The sequence below is a fragment of the Silene latifolia genome, unplaced genomic scaffold, assembly GCF_048544455.1.
Source record: "Silene latifolia isolate original U9 population unplaced genomic scaffold, ASM4854445v1 scaffold_122, whole genome shotgun sequence".
Lineage (NCBI taxonomy): Eukaryota > Viridiplantae > Streptophyta > Magnoliopsida > Caryophyllales > Caryophyllaceae > Silene > Silene latifolia.
In genome coordinates, this window is record NW_027413128.1 from 370,821 (window position 1) to 386,777 (window position 15,957).

General features: G+C 39.4%; 1 non-coding gene across 1 annotated transcript; it reads right to left on the minus strand.

Annotated features, from left to right (window-relative positions):
* Positions 1-301: 301 nt before the first annotated feature.
* LOC141637613 (small nucleolar RNA R71) lies at positions 302-407 on the minus strand. The gene has a single exon (XR_012541821.1). It is a non-coding gene; the product is annotated as a small nucleolar RNA R71 (small nucleolar RNA).
* Positions 408-15,957: the final 15,550 nt, after the last annotated feature.

A 15,957-nucleotide genomic window follows, 5' to 3' on the forward strand; every position in this document is an offset into this window, starting at 1 on the left:
GGTAACACTTTTGATATCCGACCGTCTTACATAAATCTGGTGGAGATAAACCTGTACAGGGGTGTGGCGGGTGAAGACCCAAGGAAGCACATGGAGGTCTTTACTGATTACTTTTCTACTATTCCCGCTACAAAGGGAGTAACACAAGATAAGATAAAGGAGTTGCTTTTTCCTTTTTCTCTAACTGACTCAGCCCGTGAGTGGTTGACCGATCTTGACCGTACAGCTACTGGTATCATCAACTGGGAGACTCTCGCACTTGCCTTCTACAAAAGATACTTCCCTCCTTAACGCACTAATCATCTAAGGGGAAAGATTACTAGTTTCAAGCAGGCACCTGATGAGACTTTCTATGAAGCTTGGTGTCGGTTCAAGAAGTTGGTGAGGTCTCTTCCTCACCATGGTTTTGATCAATGGTTTTTGTGCAACCAGTTCTATAATGGGTTGTATGATGACCATAGAGCTATTCTTGACGCCTCATCCAACGGTAGATTTCAGAAAAATATTGATGATGATAAGGGATGGGGCATTATTGAGGAGATGGCGACCCATTGTGCTGAATATGGGAACCCACGGGACGGTATTAGAAGGATCCATTCGGTTGATAAGGCAGTTGTGGCTCAGCTGGAAGCGATGAATGCCCGTTTTGATAGATTGGAGTTGCAATCTGCTGGGGAGCCACAGACAGTTCATTTGTTGACTAGACAGGAAACTGTCATTTGTGAGAGATGTGGAGGAGATGACGGTCATACTGCTATTGACTGTCTTACTGAGAAAGAACAAGTCCTTGCTTTTCAACAATATAGGCAAGGAGGAGGTTCTTATTATAACAACCAAGGGGCAGTCCATCCCAATTTGAGGTGGACAAGTCAAAATGTTCTTAATCCCACTCCTTCACCGCAACAGTAGCAGCCATATGTCCCTCCTCATAAAACTCAACAAGGCTTCCAAAAGCCTCCTTCCTTTCCTCCACCTAATCAAGGCGCATCATCTTCAAGTGGGGTAAGTGAGCTAAAGTCAATGCTCCAATCGTTGACAAAGCAATGGCAACTAAGTGACCAACAGAAAGAAGCATCCATCAAGTCACTTGAAACTCAAGTTGCTCAGTTAGCCGCGAACCAGTCCACGAGGAAATAGGATCATCTGCCGTCTCAATCAGAGAAGAATCCACATGAGACAGTGAATTTGATTAATCTAAGAAGCGGTCGTTCATATGAAGGACCAAAATCGTCACCTTTTGATGATATATCAGACCCGAGGAAGGCTATTAATGACAATGAACAATCATTTGTTGCTGAAAACGAGCTGACCACGAAGAAAATACTCGATCGACTAGTTTCAGGGGGTCGATCGAGCAAAATTGATGCTGAAAGCACTCGATCGAAGGGAAATTCTGAACTGGATAATGAAGAGATCGATCGAGAGGTCCAAACCACTCGATCGAGTGAAAAGTCTGAAGAATCTGTTCGATCGAGTGGTATTTTAGCTCGATCGAACACTGCTGTTAATGAAGAACTCGATCGAGAGCCTGCTATTGCTCGATCGAGTGATATTTCACCTGGAAGGACTCGATCGAGAGGCAAAAAGTCTCGATCGAGTGATAAGGAGCTTGAACCAGCTGAGACGTTAGAAGAAAGAAACAAAGGGCTCGAGATACGTATTACCGTGCCTTTCCCGAGACGATTACAGAGCACGAAAGCCAATCAACAGTTCGGTAAATTTGCTGAGCTCCTGAAAAGCTTACAGGTACCCTCTTATTTAAAGTTTATGAAAGAAATTTTATCACGTAAGAGGCATATCAATGATCATGAGACGGTAGCTTTGACCGAGGTAGGGATTGCCCTAGTTCAAAATAAGCTGCCCCCTAAACAGTCAGACCTGGGTAGTTTCTCGATTCCTTGTCACATAGGTACCCATTTGATTGATAACGCACTATGCGATCTGTTGGAGTTAGTGTCCTCCACAATAGTGCGTTTACATAATAAATCTCATTAAAGGAATATCATCAGATATTTAATTATTTGATCCTCGTCAGCTGATTAACGTAAATCGATAACGGTTGGCTGACTAGAGTTTGACGTTATTGTCATGAGACGACGGTGATCAACTGACCCCTTTCGGTCACACCTAAAGGAACGAACCCCAATTGACAACTAATTAATTGTATGAGATACAATTTATTTAGTCCCTTGATTTATAGACTAAAATGTTAGTCGATTATTTTACGGAGTGATTTGAACGAATTAATTATGGAAGTATTTAAACATGAAAGGATGTTTAAAATAAAATTATACGTATTTGTGCGACAAATATAAGAACCAATATGGACCCGTAAATGGGCAAGTGGACCGTGTAAAATAGAGTTGTGGATGATTAGGAACATAATCATTTTACCTTACTTTATATACTTCCATAAGTTATCTTATAATAATTTTTGCATGTGATGTAAGATTGACAAAAATAAGAAAATCACTCCCTCACTCAACCTCTCACCTACCTGGCCCCCTTCCCTCCATATAGACCAATTTTGTTCATTATTGTTGCTTGCTTGCTCATTTTCATTTTGCATGTGAACAACAATTGGTCTTCCTCTCTCTAAAATTATTATACATCTTTACTAAGAAGTTAGTAATCAAATATTATTACTAAGAGTGTTAGTAATATTACAAATATTATCAAGGGAATATTTTTAACAAGTTTCTAGTAAAATACTTGTTAGATTTTTGGGTTGAGTTCTTGGGTGCACATTGTAAGGAGATCTTCTCTTTGAAGATTTGTTAGGAGGATCATCCTTTTATTATAAGCTCAAGAACAATCAAGGTAGGAGATCTTGATTGTGCCCATTTTACCATAAAAATCTATGTAAGGAAATTGTTTTTCCTTAACTTTTATTTTTATGCTTTTATATTTGCATGCATGTTACATAGATCAATAAAATGATAAATTATGAGATAATTTAATTTTTATTAGAGAGACTAATATGGATCTATGATCTTTCAAGTGGTATCAGAGCTAAGGCTTGTAATATGCATGTTGATTTTAAGCATATTAATGAATTATGAGATAATTTATAAAAACTCAAAAAATTGTGTTAGAAGAGGTTTTAGCACGAAATTTTTGGGACATACATACCTACTGATCTCAAAAGATTTGTGGTTAAGTTTGGTGATTTATGAAGTTATTTTGCTATTTTTAATGATTTTTGGTAGAAAACCGAGTCAAAATGCCGTATTTTAGTTAAAAATTGACTAAAAATAGTTAAAAGCTGATTCGGTCTATGGAATTTTTATGGTATTTCATGCATGTTTTCTACTGATTGTATGCTAAAGGTCAAAGGTTGGTTTGAATTGTTTGCATGTTTATTGATTTTATGAGATAAAAGTCGATAAAAGTGAAATAAATTAATCATAATTTCAAAACAATTGATTCTGCCCTTGATAAATTTATGTACATTTAAAAATATTATTTAAATGTTAAAAGTGAATTTTAAAATGTGTTTTCACCTTGTTCTGATATTTATTGGTTTTAGTGGTTAAAAACCGATAAATATCAATCTTTTTCTTCATAAATTTTATCCGGATTTTTGGGGTAATTTTTCTGACATTTTGGTGTTCTTGGGAGTGTTCTAGAATACTCAAATTTTTTGTTTCAATTTTTGGGTAATTTTTCAATTAGTTTGGATTTTTACTTAAATATTATGATTTACCGATTAAATTAGCAAAATATCACCAAATCAAACTAATTATTCATCATAAAATTAGTGAGGACTAATTTTGAGGTTCAAAACAGTTTGGACAATTAGTTTGGATTTAAATGAGATTTAATAGTTGATTATTGATTTTTACATGTTAAAAATCGATTAAATCCACAAAAACCGAGATGGATACCAACGATTGATAGATAGGGCGATTTTGGCATCATTTTACAGCATTTTAAGCATATTTATTTAAGTTGAATGAATGATTGTCATTTATTTAAAGTATTTATCTTGTTGTACCTAGTATGGCCTAGTTTAATTTTAATCGTTATTACCCGAAATGAATGGGAATATCGATTTTTTTTTGGTGAAGGGTAAGTATATTAATCAAAAAATATCGTCCAATAGTTACATCATTCTCGTATGCTATAGTATAGGCTACCACACTAATGACAAACAAAAATCAAGCTATTAACTGTCTAAGCTATCCATCCAAACTTGATCACTCCTTTTCAAAACACTCCTATTCCTTCTACTCCATCGTTGCTTGACATTGAACACAATTTGGGATATAATAAACTCAGGACGTAGAACCTGGCCATGTACTCTCGCAATATTCCTTGTGTGCCAAATCTTACAATTTGGGAATATCGATTTGTTTGTAATTAAATACGATCTCGTATCGTCGGTTTATAATTAATTAATAGTTTTATTTATTTTATTAATTAATGTATAATAGGAATAGCTATGTAATTCAATTGTAATAGTTATTCTTACCGGCGTTTCCAAAAGACGAATTACATCGAGACGGAGTCTATTTTTGGAAGGTGTTCCAAATCCCACAAGAAGGAGCCACTTATGGAATGAAGAGGCAAGGGACCAAGGAGTTGGTTTCCGAAATGTAATAGACTAGTTTTTATTATCTAGGTGGCCATACTAGGATTTATTCATATGCTTACTTGTTTACTTGTTTTATTTTCGCGCATGCCAAAATCGCCATTCACATGCATTTTATTTTCGCGGTTGTCAATTCACGTCATTTATATTCACCGACTTAGTTCAGTTATAGGGAATTTATGACTAAATTGACAAGATCTCTCACATAACTAAAATTGAGATTAGCCTTACCAATTAGTAACACCTATGAATCTCTTGTTCATTAGAGCCACGCTCACCCAAGCGGGGTGTTCTCTTTTTACCTTGGGTAAGTAGGGTGGTAAATGGTTATCACACGCTAAAATTGGTTGGACTCAACGGGATATAAGACGGTCTTGTGTTCCGGGGCTAGTAGATGGATTTAAGGAAATTCGTCGACCAAGAGTTCTAGAGGTAGAATTAGTCAACGTGACTTACCGAATTTACACAATTATGGGATGTTTCGCCCAAGCGATGCTCATTTTTGTTTAATATTTGGGTCTTGGAATCATTTATATAATTTAGTGGGAGATCATTATATAAATGCTAAAACTTGTTAAACATGTTTTAACAAGTAATTTTTTAAAACAATGGATGTTAATTTTTCCTTTTTGTTGTAGCATTTTAATTCGCAATGACAACTTCTTCAACTCCATCGACTACTTCACTAGGCAAAGATTCATGGCTAAGGTCCGTAATGGACAAATGCATCTTAAAAGATGACGGTAGTAAATTTCTTGAATGGGAATCCAACATCAAAAGTGTCGCGTTGTTCGACAATGTGCTCACTTACTTGACCGATGCACCTTCTATCGAGCCCGGTCCAAGGGCTTCATCGGCGGTGCGGACCGCCTATGATGACCATGTGAGGATGTCGAATGATATCAAGAATGTGTTGATATGGTCGATGTCCCCAAAGCTCAAGCTTTCATGCATTTCTTTAAATGCGTACGAGATATTCACTCGTATGATTACCATGTTTTCACAAACACCTAAAGTCCGTCAATACGATGCGGCGGCACGCTTTTTTGAAGCTAAGCTTGAGAGGGCCAAAAGGTTGGTCCTCATGTACTCAAAATGGTCGAATATGTTGACATCCTAGAGCATCTAGGGTGTAAGATTCCTAAGACTCTTGTGGTGGATCGTATCCTCCACTCACTTCCCACCAAGTTTGCCCACTTTAGGGTAAACTACAACATGAATGACATGGATAAGAGTTATCATGAAATTCATGCACTCCTCACCCAAGCGGAGAGGGATATGGAAGCTAGTGGGAGTGAAAAAGGAGATGTTTTAACCATGAAGTTAAAGAACATGTCCCTTATAGTTAAGAAAGGAAAAGGGAAGGAAAAGTCCCAATTCAAGAAATCGTCAAAGAAACATGACAAGGGAAAGGGGAAGGCCGTTGAGAATGGCAATCCCAAGGCAAAAAGTGTCAAACTCTCCGAGGCCGAATGTTTCCATTGTAATGGGAAGGGGCATTATAGGAGGAGTTGTCCCAAATACTTGGAGGATCTCAAGGAAGGGCGTGTGACGCCTATTGGTATGATTTCCTCTCTCTATGTGATAGACGTTAATTATGCTTGTACTTCCACTTGGGTACTTGATACCGGATGTGGCTCTCACCTTTGTAATCATTTGCAGGGTTTAAGGGACGTGCAAGCACTAGCAAAAGGTGATGTGGATCTCCGCATGGGCAATGGAGCTAGAGTAGCCGCCGTTTCCATGGGGACCTATGTGCTCACTTTAGCTAGTGGTCTAAAGTTGTATTTAAATAAGTGTTATTTTGTACCAACTTTAACCACGAACATCATCTCCATTTCCGCGTTAGACGCGGAAGACTTTTGTTTTATGATTAAGGACAAGTGTTGTACTTTTTCTTTAAATGATGTGGTTTATGGCAAGGCCATTTCAATTGGAGGCATTTATGTTTTAAATGATGTTAATGACGTTTATCATGTGGAAACTAAAAAGCTAAAAACGGGTGATCCAAACAAATCCTACCTTTGGCATTGTCGTTTAGGCCACATAAACGAAAGACGCATTAAGAGACTTGCTTCATCAAAAGTGCTCAAACCATTTTGTTTCGAATATTATGGTACATGCGAGTCTTGCCTTCTAGGCAAGATGACTCGTGCACCTTTTGCGGGAAAAGTGACACGAGCTAGTGAGGTTTTGGCTCTCATACATACGGATGTTTGTGGACCATTAACCATCACCGCTAGAGGAGGTTTTCACTACTTCATTACTTTTACTGATGACTTAAGTAGATATGGGTATGTCTACTTAATGAAGAACAAGAGTGAAGCCTTTGACAAGTTCAAAGAGTTTCAAAATGAAGTAGAGAACCAATTGGATAAAACGATTAAGACCCCACGGTCCGACCGTGGTGGTGAGTATTTAAATATTGAATTTGATTCACACCTAAAAGATTGTGGTATAGTATCACAATGGACTCCTCCTGGCACACCGCAATTAAATGGTGTGGCCGAAAGGAGAAACCGAACTTTACTAAATATGGTTCGGTCTATGATGAGCCTAACTGAGCTTCCTAGTTCATTTTGGGGTTTTGCCCTCTTGTCTGGAGTATTTTCACTAAATCGAAGCCCGACTAAAGCGGCCGATAAGACTCCATATGAGATATGGACAGGGAAAGTCCCTCATTTGTCATTCATGCGTATTTGGGGTTGCGAAGCGTACGTTAAGATCAAGTCTGACAATACGCTTGCACCCAGGTCTGACAAATGTCTTTTTGTAGGATATCCAAGGGAAACACGTGGCTATTACTTCTACAATAAACACGAGAACAAAGTGTTTGTGGCTCGTGATGCTGTCTTCCTAGAAAAGGAGTTTATTTCTAGGAGACAGAGTGGGAGAAAATTTGAACTTGAAGAAGTTTTAGAGCCACAAACCGAGAATGAGGTAGAGGAGAACGTGGAGGATAGAATTCCCTCTTCCTCTGAAACGGTAATTGTTCCTAGAAAGTCAACTAGGATTTCTAATCCACCTGATCGCTACCTTGGTAACATCGAAGAGCATGGTGTTTTGTTACTTTTGGAAAGTGATGAACCCGCTACCTACAAATCGGCCATGTCTAGTCCCGACTCCTCGCTTTGGCTAGAAGCCATGCGATCCGAAATGGATTCCATATACGAGAACCAAGTATGGGACTTGGTGGATTTACTTGAGGGACTGCGACCCCTTCAGTGTAAATGGATATATAAAATTAAGCTCGGGGTGGATAAACATGTGGATGTTTACAAAGCTAGATTGGTGGCAAAAGGTTTCACCCAAGTTCATGGTTTACACTATGACGAAACCTTCGCTCCAGTCGCTATGCTTCGGTCCATTAGGATAATCTTAGCGGTTGCCACATTTCATGATTATGAGATTTGGCAAATGGATGTCGAAACCGCCTTCTTGAATGGGATTCTAGAAGAAGAGGTGTACATGAAACAACCTGAAGGTTTTGTGGATACATCTAACCATAAGAAGGCGTGTAAGCTCAAGAAGTCCATTTATGGTCTTAAGCAAGCATCTAGGAGTTGGAATCATCTCTTTGATCATGTTATTAAACAATACGGTTTCACTAGAAGTGTGGAAGAACCGTGTTTATACATGAAGTTTAGTGGGAGAAAGGTTGCATTCCTTGTCCTATATGTAGATGACATATTGCTCATTGGGAATGATGTTCCATCACTCACTTCCGTTAAGGAGTGGCTAGGGAAACACTTCTAGATGAAGGACTTGGGAGAGGCACAACGAATTTTGGGTATCCGGATCTATAGGGATAGGTCCAAGAGGATACTAGCATTGAGTCAAGAAGCTTATATTGACAAAGTTCTTGACCGGTTCAATATGAAAGACTCCAAGAGAGGATTTCTACCTATGGGCTAAGGGATTACTTTGAGCAAGTCACAGTCTCCCTCCACCCCTAAGGAAATTGAACACATGAAGACCGTCCCTTATGCTTACGCTGTTGGGTCTACCATGTATGCTATGATTTTCACTCGTCCCGACGTTGCGTATGCCTTGAGCATGACAAGTCGTTATCAAGCCAAGCCTGGTGAGAGTCACTGGATAGCCGTAAAGAACATCCTTAAGTACTTGAGAAGGACTAAGGATTCGTTCTTAGTGTTTGGAGGAGAAACTGAGTTGCGTGTAAGAGGTTACACGGACGCAAGTTTCCAAACCGATCGGGATGACATGAAATCCCAATCCCGCTATGTGTTTATGCCAAATGGAGGAGATGTTTGTTGGAAGAGCTTCAAGCAAAGCGTTACTGCGGATTCTACAACAGAGGCTGAGTACCTTGCAGCGTCTGAGGCTGCGAAGGAAGCTGTTTGGATTAGGCAATTCATGGAGGGGCTAGGAGTAGTCCATTCCGCCAAAGATCCTATGACTCTATATTGTGATAACAGTGGAGCTATTTTTCAAGCCAAAGAGCCGAAGTCTAGTAACAAATCTAGACACATTGAAAGGAAATACCATGTAATTAGAGATTATGTGGAAAGGAAGGAAATTGACATTTGTAAGGTTGGGACAGATGATAATATTGATGATCCTTTAACCAAGCCTTTATCAAAGGCTAAGCATGATGGTCATGTCGTCGCAATGGGATTGAGACGAGTACTAGATTTTCTTTAGATTATGGATATGTAATAATTCGATAGTGTATCTCTTATTATATATATGATAATCACATTCATTGTTTTCACATTCATTCTTTTATGAATCTTTTATTTAGTGTGACTAAATTTTAATACCTTGTTTATCTAAATAAGTTGTGGAGACAATGTTGAAAACTATTCAAGTGAATAAGATGAACATTGTATTTTGTCCCTAGTCACTTAATGAGGTGAAGTCTCGGAGTGACTAGATTGTAAGTCGATTTATGGTTGTTCAACACCATAAGGTCATACGTGATGACTAGTCGATTACATAGGTTGAGTGTGTGACACTTTGCCGGACAGTGACCATTTAGAGAGTCCCTAAGTTCTATTATAGACGCCTGGTCGTGGCGGAGATCTCTAAGATGTTCTAATGAGTCGATTCTTTTGACTGGAGACTATTATCTGAGCAAGTGCAGTTTCCGAGTGACTTTGGTTTTTGTCCTAGGTCGTGCCGTGAAAGGAGGCCAAAAGGGCATTTACTAGGTCATGGTGATCTGTATTGTGCAATAGGATAGACAAGGCATACGGGAATTGTCCACCCACGTTGGGTAAACTATATCTCAAGGCCACTCGAGGAGTTAATGACTACAAATGCGTGGCCACGCTCGGAAGCAATCTGTGAGAGATTTTTCCGGTCAGGTAGTCACACTCCCGATCGAGAAAACCACTCGCGATATGTTCATTTTCAAGTGCGACCTGAAAGACACCTTGCATTGAGTGGGAGATTAAAACGGACAAGAGAATTGGTAGCGCACACCTTGTGTCGGACAAGTGGGAGACTGTTGGAGTTAGTGTCCTCCACAATAGTGCGTTTACATAATAAATCTCATTAAAGGAATATCATCAGATATTTAATTATTTGATCCTCGTCAATTGATTAACGTAAATCGATAACGGTTGGCTGACTAGAGTTTGACGTTATTGTCGTGAGACGGCGGTGATCAACTGACCCCTTTCGGTCACACCTAAAGGAACGAACCCCAATTGACAACTAATTAATTGTATGAGATACAATTTATTTAGTCCCTTGATTTATAGACTAAAATGTTAGTCGATTATTTTTAGAGAGATTTCAAGATGCGAACTCGAGGCGCGACAGTTATTATTTAATTATGCGATAATTGAATAATAAACTTTGGGAGACGGACTGTTAGTCACCAGAACTTGTGGCGGATGGCTAACCGCTGGAGGGCGCTTGCTGGTGACCTGGCTACGAGGGAGGCTCGGCTTTCTCAGGTACGTTTTGTGTGCTGTTTTTGTGTGTTCGGTGTTGTATTTCACGTTTTTAGATCTTGAGGATCTGTTATTGTGTTTTGTAGGGCACTGCGGATCCGGCGGAGCTTGCTCGGGTCCGTGCTGAGTTGGAGGCAGCCAGGTCGACAATCGCGGGCCAGGAGCTGGGGATCATCCGTCGGGATCAGGACTTGAGGCGTCGTGAGGACGAGCTGCGGAGTCGAGACGCGGAGATTGCCTCCCTCAGGGCTCAGTTGGCTGCGGCGGAGGAGGTTCGCGTCGTGATGGAGGAGGAGACGCTGGAGAGTTCCCTGGAGAGGGAGCCTGAGCAGGTGGTCGTGTCTGCGTTGGCGGCGACTCCTAGTGAGACCAGGACTGGTCCGACGGGAGACGTTGAGTACTTGTCGTAGTTTGTCCGTGTCTTGGACTCTTATCTGTACATATTTACATTTTGCGTGAGGCGGTTTGTATATATGTGTTTTTGGATTGTAGCTCATTTTGTGATTTTTGGCTTTTTTTTTGTATTTCGGAGGAGCGCTGTCGGCTGTCGATTCTCCTTTTGCTTCGCACTAGTTCCTGCGTCGTTAGTGTAGAAAACAAGCAATAGATAGCACATACGCATAAACGCAAACACGTAAAAGCATTTGATTGAAAACAAAATTAACCAAGATGACTTGAAGTTAAAATTGAGATTTTGAAAATTCCGTGACAAATCGTCACGTTTGGAACTCAAAAGGAATTGATTTGGAAATTTGAGCAATTAACTCGTGTCGTGAATTAAATTGCGTCGAAATTTATGAAATTGACTAGAAAAATCAAACTCAAACCGTCAGGAAAGAATTTTTAGAAAAGGATTTTTGCGAGTATATTTGATTTTTTGGTTTTTGAGGTCAAGACTCGAATTTGTGAGTGCTTGAATTTTGGGGAAAATTGATGTCGTGTTATCAATTTTCGATTTTTTGAAAACGCGAAAAAGCGAAAAAGCAAAAAAATTTCAGAATTTCGACTGACATGGAAACGATCCATCGCGGATCGGGGCGACTAGCCCTTCCCCCCTTAATAAAAAGAAAGAAATCCGTATGTTTAAAGCTGCGTCGTGGAAACCGTGTCGGATTTCGTAAAACGCGAAAAAAAGAAAATGTGAGTGTGAGGAAACACAAAATGTCCTGAATCATCCCGAAGAGGCGCGAGCTTCCTGGCGGGAGGTTTGAGGTGTCAGGGGAAAGCACAAGTTGAAAGAGACAAGTCAACAGCGGGAATCCTGGGGAAGCCTCAAAGGGGCGCGAGCAGCCTGGCGATGGAAGCCGGCTCTCCCCTTTTTCTGCAAAATGCGCTGATCATTTTGTATAAATAGGGATGTTTGCGCTTCATTGTTTCATCATCCGAAACACAAAATCATCTCTACAAAACCTCTTCTTCTTCCACAAAAATTTTTCATGGATGCTTTTGAGAACGCATTGCGACAATGGTGCCGGGATTTGTCGCCTCCCGAAAAGTATCAACTCGCTTGCATGGGAGTTGGTCAATTGTTGGTGCTTCATCAAGTCAAGGTGCAACCTTCGTTTCTTGAAGCATGTTCTCGGTTTTGGGATTCGAAACATCATGTTTTCGTTTTCCCGAAAGGTGAGCTTTGTCCTCTTGTCGAAGAAGTCGGAGCCATTGGTGGGTGGCCGGGTTGTGCTCTGGTGCTTCCTCCGACTCGGTTGGGCTACAAGGAGAAATTCCGTTCCATGTTGGGCTTATCAACAAGCCAAATCGACTTTCTTCTTGCTCCACATGGTGTGGATATGTTGGCTCTTATCAACATCTTTTCAAACCGATTAGATGCTAATGTCTCGGAGGTGGCTAGGAGAAGGGCTCTTGCATTTTGCCTTGTCCATGTGTACCTCTTTGTTGATGTCTTGAAGAAGGAGGGGCCAAGATGCCATGGTAGCATGACCCTTATCCATGTGATTGAGCAAATGGAGCATGGTAGAGATCCATCATGGTTGGTGCTTGGAGAGATCATCCAAGCTTTGGACAAGGAAGGCTCTTGTGGAGAAGCTCCCTCTTTCAGATACCCAAGGATCCTTCAAGTGTGGCTATTGGAGAGGCTAAGGTATGTAGAGCCTCCGGTTAATCCTACTTCTTACTCCTTTCGTCATCTTACCATGAGGATGAAGTTGTACCCGGATAGTTTTGTTGGAGCTGTGTCCTCCTGTTAGTGCGGATAACGTCATTGCACATACACTTGTACGGACAAGTGGGAGCTTGTTGGGGCTGGTGTCCTTTACAGGTAGTGCAAGGACTTATAAATCTCTAAAAGGATCAAAGGGTATACTTTTGTATTATAATCAGTTGGTCCACGTTTATCAATAACGGTTGGCTTGCTAGATAAGTTTGTCGTTATTGTCATACAGATGGAGGTGATCAACTGGTCCCTAAAAGTCACACCTATAGGATACGTTTGAGAGATGTGACAGTATGAAAATACAGTCATGTTGATGCCAAATTTGACTAACCAGTTAGTCGGAGTTATTGACTAGTAATTAGTCAAACACGATGTTGAGATAATTATTTAATACCAATTAAATAATAATGGCTAAGACGAATTAAACAGTTAATTCGTAAATTGAATATAAACGATTTATATTCAATTAATGTATATTGAATTTATTTAATTATACAATATTGTCTTTGTCGAACATGTATTAATATATCGACTGAGTCATGTCACTAGTTGATACGTTAATAACCGATAACCGATGACGATTTATAATTGAAAACCCGTCATATACATTTTAGTAATTTTGAGCTGAACTACGAGTTAGAATAAGGAGGAAGTGAAAGCCCACTCCCTCCCCTTGGGCTCTCGGTTTGGCCGAACAAGACAAAAGGAGAGAGCCTCTCTCCTTTTGACCTAAGCAATTCATTTGTCTCAGAAAATTAGGGTTTCAGAGTATTTTTCTCTGAAATTTCCAGATCTCACATCGAATAACCTCACAAGAGCTCTCTCGATATTGCAAGTCAATTAGAGAGCATTTCTAGCACAAGGGCATAGTCTCAGACGGTCTTGGGTGCAACGATTAGGAGGAAACCTCTATTGATTTCTGTTCTTTACGCCGCACATCAAAGGACCCGAGGTTGATTCTTAATCTTTATCGTTTTCTATTGTATTTCATTTATGACCATAAATCGCATGTTATATTTACGTTATAATCCTTAAAATTGAGGGAATTTTACGGATATTTCCCTACAAGTGGTATCAGAGCGAGGCCACGTAAATTTTCATTGTGATTTTTCATAAATCGATTTGAAACCATTTTGTTTTTGTCTTAAAACCGTGCGGCATCAGCCATATTCTCACGGCAGAATTTTTTTTTTATTCGGCTATTGCAATTTTGAAACCGTGACATGTTTTACACGGATGTTTTATCTTGTTTTCGATTTGTTCTTTTGCATGTTGTTATTTTATACGGAGATTATAGCAATATGTTAAGTTTTGTCAATTGTAGAATTGATTTCATGCGTTTTTGATCAAAATTGCAATTGATTTTGTCTTGACAAACTGTTTCACGAGGGTTTTGATTTTTCAGAAATGGTTTGTTCTCGATCGAGCATGTTTCTACTCGATCGAGAGGTTTTCTGTCTTGTTTTTGCTCGATCGAGTACTTGCTTAACTCGATCGACCATTTTTTAAAACCCCACTGTTCGATCGAGAGGTCCTCGTACTCGATCGAACAATTTTGCTGACTAAAGTCCTCGATCGACCTCTTGTTCTGTCGATCGAGTACTTACTGTTTGGCAAACCTCTCGATCGACTAGCAGTTCAGTCGATCGAGCCCTTTCTGTTCCTCGATCGAGCACTTTTGTCCCTGGATCGAGGGATTTTGTTTTGGCAGCTTTGAATTTTACTCTTTTTGTTTTAAATTCTCTTTTGGCCATAAAATGTACATCATAAGGATGTTGTACACTCGCTTGATAGTGACACGGTTCAGTCACGTACCATATAGTTATTTTAAAGCGTATTTAAAGTAACGGATTGTAATAGATTAAAATTAAGCTGATAGAAGCGGTTTTATCACATAAATTTTAATCGTTAAAAGGTGGTTTGGATAAATTTAACATAATTACAGAATTATGTCACGAATAAATTTGTTTTTAGTTGATGCATTTTATTTATCGTTAATTTTGAATCTTTTTGAATGCTTTTATTACGTATTTATTTATTTTACAATCGGTTGTAACTTAGTGTGGCCTTAGTAGAACGTGTTACCGTAATGATGGAACACGGTCTTGGTTGTATTTTGAGATCTCGTATCTCCGTTTTGGATTTTTCACTTGTAATTACAGTTTTTTTGTATTTAGAATGTAAATAGGTTTATATTTGTAAATTTTAAATTGTAATTTTTGAGAAGACCAAAGATGGAGAACCGGATGCTCACTCCCGCTGAATGGACAAAGATGGAACATTAAGACAAGCTTTTCGGGTCCAACGGTGGATTCCAAAGTTGTATTATGTTCTTTTTACTAGGATAGGCCACACTAGGAATTTTATTTACGTATTGCATTCTTTTATTTATTTTTCGTAACGATAATATGCATCATATTCCGCCTAAAAACCAAACCACCTAATTATTGCATGAAAACTGACTCATATAAAGGTCACGCATTAGTTTTCTATGACATTCATATGTCACACGATTTTAAGCCATCACCTAAATTAATTCATTCACGTAATGCTAGTTTTTCGTTCACTTAAAATGAATTAAAATTAAGTTGATGGGATCTTCCTCGTATAAACCAAAATTGAGAATGGTCTTTATAGGTCAAACTCCAATGAGTCCCTTCTTCGTCGGTAGGCATAATATGACCCCTTCTACGTCGGGTAAGTTGGAACCGATTGACCTATTTTATCTCAACACTATGGTCACTCGTACGATCCTGTGATTATGGTGGACTATAGATAGGATTTACGGAAATCTATCGACCAAGAGTTCTTACGGAAGAATTAGCTAAACAGTTAGCTTATCAATATACAGAAATTGAGTCTTGGGATCACTTGTATTATTCTTGAGGGAGATCAATTATGCAAGTGCAATGAGTCTACACGTTAAAATGAATTTTAAATAGACTTAAATCACCTCGATGAGTTGCTTATTTCGTTTTTGTTTTTCTTCCTTTTTCAGTGTAGAACACGATCAATTAAACTACTATAACGAAATGGCTGGTCCCACCAACGACCCAATGCCAAGTGCCACATTGGACCGTGAGTCCTGGCTTCGGATCTTCATGAATCAGATGAATCAGTCTACTCGACTGAAGAACGATGGATCAAACTTCGCGGACCGGGAGGCGGCATTACGGAATCTCGCGCCGCCGACGGAAGCTCAAATATCTAATTGAGCCCATCCCGCCAAACCCAGGTCCCACGGATAGAGCTAATGAGATCGCCAAGTT